The sequence below is a fragment of the Populus trichocarpa genome, chromosome 7 (genome assembly GCF_000002775.5).
Source record: "Populus trichocarpa isolate Nisqually-1 chromosome 7, P.trichocarpa_v4.1, whole genome shotgun sequence".
NCBI classification, from domain to species: Eukaryota; Viridiplantae; Streptophyta; class Magnoliopsida; order Malpighiales; family Salicaceae; genus Populus; species Populus trichocarpa.
In genome coordinates, this window is record NC_037291.2 from 11041255 (window position 1) to 11047254 (window position 6000).

Sequence of the window (6000 nt, forward strand, 5' to 3'; positions counted from 1 at the left end):
TTTATATTATATTTTCCGTGTCTTATCGAAAAAGCATTTTTGACAACCTTACTTGTATGCATTTTTTTTTCAAGTGCCTCTAACAATTTCTTTACGGCAAGACACACATGCACATAATTTTTCGGCACACACATACACACACTCCTAATCTTTATTTTACTTCTCTTTTCATGTATATTAATCTCTTTTCATATATAATTTAAGCTTTGAAATTTCCCATATTCCTATGTAAAACTGGTTTTTTCAGTAACAATCCAACTTAAATGCAATCAACTAGGGAAGGTATATTTTTTTCTTGAAATTTTTTAATGACTTCATTAGGTATGAGATGATTCTCTCGATAATCTTTAACTAACTTTATTGTATTTGTATTTGTATTTATATGACATATTGAGTTCTAGACAAGTAGCATTTTATTTTGACTTGATAGATAATAAAAATTCAAAAACAATAATATATAGATTTAATTCAAGTCACACACACCTTACGCATTCATATTATATTATAAATAGATTTTATTAGAAGAATTGCTACTTTAGAAAAAAGCATTCACACATGTTATAATATCAATTGTAATCATGGTACGTAGGTGAATATACTGTAATTTCCTAATAAAAGCATAAGTATGTATAGCATCCAATTTTGCATTTATCAATAGTTTTTCTTTCTCTGAGTGGTTTTCAACTTTTTTGAATTTTCAATATTTATTAAAAGTCCGTAATTAAATTAAACTAAGCAAAGATGTCAAAACAAATTTGTATTTTAATATTTTGTTATATTTTTTATTATATAATCAAACTTACTTTATTAATTATTAAAACAAATATTTCAAAATAAAAAAGTTTTAAATTAAAAAAGCTTCGCATGAATTATATATATAATGAAGCTCTCCTTTTCTCTTTTCTCTTTAATTTTCCAAAAAAAAAAAAAACATTAAACTTACTTAAAACAACATACATTTAGCATATTGTTCCAATTCAAAGTATATATAATTATAACAAAATTATGCAAGATTATTAATGATTGTGATTTTTTTGGAGTTCTTATGACATGTTTGTGTGTGTCGTAATTGTTAAGTATTGAGTGTAGAACTAAAATATTTCAGTTTTATATTCATGGTTTTTATTTTAGTGAAATTAAAAGTTATTTTATATTCTTGAAAACTTAATTAATTTAATTATATATTAAAATATTATAAACCATTTTAATTCAATAAATATTTAAACTTCTTCATTTATAACAGATTATGAGAAATATACTAAGTATAAAATTGAACAATATGCATGCAAAATACTTTGAAAAGAAAACTAGTATTTTTGTTATTATTATTGTGGGGAAGAAAACTAGGATCAATTCATATAACTATATATAAAAATACAAATTATGTGTCAAAAAATTTGATTTGAAAAAAATACTTTTTAATTCGTAAGAACCATCAAGAAGATTTTATTTGTAAATATCAAATATATTATTTTACCTTAAAATATTATATATGCTAAAATTAAAAAGACTTCTACTCTATATAATTGAAAATTCAATTCTATGTGCAGTTAAGAAAGAGACTTAAAAACTAATGTAATTCTTAAAAAAAATAGGTTAATCTCTTTTTTCTATTATATGCCTATTATAATTTCTTATTCAAATTAATTTCTCCTTATTTTATTGGGAATTTCATATTTTTGCTGATTTGATGGCCACCGCCAACACCTTATGTCAACATCATTCCTTATTTTAGTGTTGTTTACGCAATTATTTCCATTAATATTTTATCATATCTGACTATTATGGATGCCGGATTATCCTGCCTTGTATCAGTGCGAGCAAGAGTTAGGCAGAGAAATATGGAGGGTATAGGTTAATTAATCAGGTTTTAGATATGTTTTTGTAGAGATTATTAGTTTGAGTTTTATAAATTTTAAGATTATTAAAGATTTACATGGTTATTAATTTTAGAATTCATGAAATTAATCAAGATATATGTGAACTGGTACGAATAATTATGTTAATAAAAAAAAAAAGTTAAGGTATAGAGATATTTCTTAGAATTATCAAACCTAGGACAAATTGTCCTTTAATCTTGACATTGATGAAGGGAGTGTCTAGAATTGCAGTGAAAGTTGTGGTTTAAAGTATTTTTTTGTTTGAAAATAATATTTTTTTATTTTTAAAAATTATTTTTGAAGAGGGTGTTTGAGAGTGTAGTAGCGGTTGTGATTTAAAGTATTTTTTACTAAAAAAATACATTAAAATAATATTTTTTTATTTTTAAAAATTATTTTTACCATTTGTTTTATTATTCTAGCTTTAAATAAATAAGAATATATAACGATTGAAACACATAATCTCATTATATTGATGTTGTTTATATTATACGAGTCAAATCATGGATTTTCTAGTATGTGCACTAAAGGCAAAGGATACTCGAACGTCAATAAATAGAAGTTTTCCGCATAGTACGAAAACCAAAAAACAAAAAAAATTATATGCCCAAATGAATCTATATATGATTTTCTTAAATGATAACGATGACGAGGATCTTAACGGGGGACCCAAAAAAAAAACATGTTAATTGTAGTTTTAGCATTTGTGAATGCTGGAATTAATTGCAATGGTCAAGATTGTGCTAAGATTTTCCAAGTTCAGTAGATTTATTTTGCAGAATTTCCCATGGAAGAAAATCAATAGATGAACATTTTCTCGTCAAAATTTTCAGCTTCTATACAAGATTTTAATTACACTATACTCAACTATTTCGTTCATTGATTCACTCGTGCTTTTCTACGATTTGTATTATCTTACAAACCCAATAAATTATCCATATAGCTTTTATACAAGAATTTAATTCCACTAGATTCAACTATTTCGTTTATCGATTCACTCGTGTTTTTTTATAATTTATATTATCTTACCAGCTCAAGAAATTATCCATACTTTTTAATATTGTAAACAAGATAAATATAAAAATACATATAAACAGATAAATATGAACAGAAACATGGAAACAAGTTATTATAGGAATTAATCCTAATTTTTTATTAACTTAGAAGGATATATACAAGTCTGTCTACGTGTGTTCTATGCAAATATATTCTGGCCTCTAGAACTTGCATTGCCTACAATGCATTGGAATATTTGGGTAACTATTGTGTTAATTGTTATACTCCATGGAATATTTGCTAGTGAGCATATCTAATAAAGTTGTTTTTTCTCCTAATTTTATATTTTAGTTGTGGCCTTGATGATCCTTCCTATCCACTTTGGTGTTCATACAAGAAATCATACTTTGAAAACTTTTTAGATGCCTAAAACACCTTTCCAAGGATTTAATTATAAACTATTTGCACCCTTTTGATTTTGTTCTTGATGCTTATCTATGCTGGTTAATGGTTATCTTTGATAAGCATTGGAAAGCCTGTTTGAAAATACGGTCCATCCCGTGTTTCTAAAAATTTTGAAAATTTTTTGGGTTAAAATTAATATTTTCTTAGTGTTTTTGGATCTTTTTGATGCGCTGATATCACAAATAATTTTTAAAAATGAAAAAAATATCATCTTAATATATTTTTAAATAAAAAATACTTTAAATCATAACTGCTATTATACAATTCCAAACAAGCCGTTAGCTCTGTTTGGACTGGTTCTGCTGGATAAAGATTGTAGAGGCAGAGGGTGATTTTAGAAGATGAAGCTATGTCTTGCTATGTTTGTACCTTGGGCGCCTGAGGCTACTCAAAATAAAAATAATAAATAAATAAATAAATAAAGTCGGTTCACTTTATTTATTTATGAGCTATATTTAAAGAAACCTTTTAGAACCACTTGATTAGCTAGATTTATTAAATCTAAATGCTAAAATAAGAAGGATTTTAGGCATGCTAATAATTTTTAAAACAACTAATCTATTTATTGACAACTTATATAAAATCACAGGAGATTATGAGAGGCTAATTTTGGCCTTCTCTCCCATGAAATATAAAAAAATTTCAATGGAGCCTCATTAGAGATAGAAATCCCATTAGTATTTTCTATGATATTTATCATAATTGAAATAAATAATTTGATATTTATCATAATTGAAATAAACTAACGAAACATTATCGAAATAAAACTATCAAAAAAGTTTGTTAATCATATTGAGGCCCAAAAACTAGAGAAGACATGCGGCCCAGAAACTTACAGAAATGAGCCCACAAGCCCAAATCCACTATTAACGAGCAAGTCGAAGTTGCTGGGGGCATTAATAAGGCGCAGCTGCTGTTATTGCTCATGTACTCCATTTTATTTATTTATTTATCTTTTCTCTTGGACCACTATTAATAAAACATGCATGGGTTTTTCATTTAAATTAAAGAATTTATACAATTTTAGTGAAATTTCAACAAAGTCTTCCTTTTCAAACTGAGTTGTTAAATTCACTCACCAACCCATTCTTCATTGACAATGGCTCTTTCAACTTAGTTCATGACCAATCCCATCTATAAATTAATTGTCCCAACTATTTAAATGTGTGGTGTGTATCCAAGTGTTTTTGAAAAAATTAATTTTTTTTTGATGTTTTCAGATTATTTTGATGTGTTGATGTTAAAAATAATTCTTTTAAAAAATTTAAAAAATATTATTTTGATGTATTTCTAAATGTAAAACACTTTAAAAAGCAACCGCTACTATACTTTTAAATATTTTCTAATAGGTATAATGGGTTGCTATAAATTTTTGAGAAAATTTGATGAAGAATAACTTTAACTGCTGCTTCTGATCATCACGCCACTGCCTATTGTGCGACTAATTATGAGCCTATTGGTTTTTGTGTTTTAAAAATATTTTTTTAAAAAATTAAAATTTTATTTTATTTTAATTTTTTTTATTTTAATATACTGATATAAAAGCCTAGAGTGTATATGAACCCCATCGTTTTGAAGTTGTACGGATAAAAAATCCAAATTACTTAAGTAAGGCCTTAAGAATAATATGTAGGCAAAACCCAACTACAAAGTGTCTTCTCTAAATAACTTCACGAAATTCATTCTTTAAAACTTATGATTGGTTTTTCTTTTTCAATAAAAATATAAACTATTCTTCAAAAATAAAATAAAATATAGAAGTCATAATCTACAACAGTAATTTTAATATTTTATGTTCGTGATAATATAATTATAAAACACTAAATCTATATCATCAAAAAGTTGACCGACTTTTTCATTAGATTTATAAGAAAATAAATTTGACCAAATGTATTAATAAATTCTCTAGGACGTGATCTCAAGATTTAAATCTAAACTATAGAAGAAAAAAACATTTTAATGGTCACACCAATCTCTTAAAATTACCTCACATTCAGCTTGTGACTAAAATATCTATAATCATAGAACATAGATTACACATGAATGTCCCCTCACGTGTGTGGGCCCATGTTGAACAAAAAAAAACAAAGTAAAAAAAATAATACCTACAGACTAGTAACATCTTAACTGTAATCAAATGGAGGTGTAGTTAACCCTGGTTTCCAAATTAACCATGGTCGGGTCACTCGAAATCGCAAACAGACCAATAGAGTATAGACACGACAAGAGAGGCTTTTAGAAATGCCACAGAGCTTAATAAATTAGAATTAAGAAATAAATAACAATCATTAAAATCGTTATAAGAACACCCCCACTCTGTCCTTTTGTTAACTCTCCACGGGCAGCCCAAGCCCACGATCTTTTCAAATTTTCACACGGTGAACAGCCCTGCCCGACCTGCCCTAATCCTGACTAAGAAATTACGGGCAGTTAGTCAGTCAGTCACCCCACCCACACCAGTACTCTCTAGCTTTCTCTTTCTTTGTTTCTGAAGATATTTATTTTTATTCTATATCTTGTGGACTCTCTCTGTCTCTACGATCAAGATCCAACGGTCCAAAATGGATGGAGCTCTAAACGCTTGTTTTTTCCGGTTTTAGACCCTGAAACCTTCAGATCTGCTCTCTCTGTGCTCAGATCTTCGTTCCTGGTATGCTTC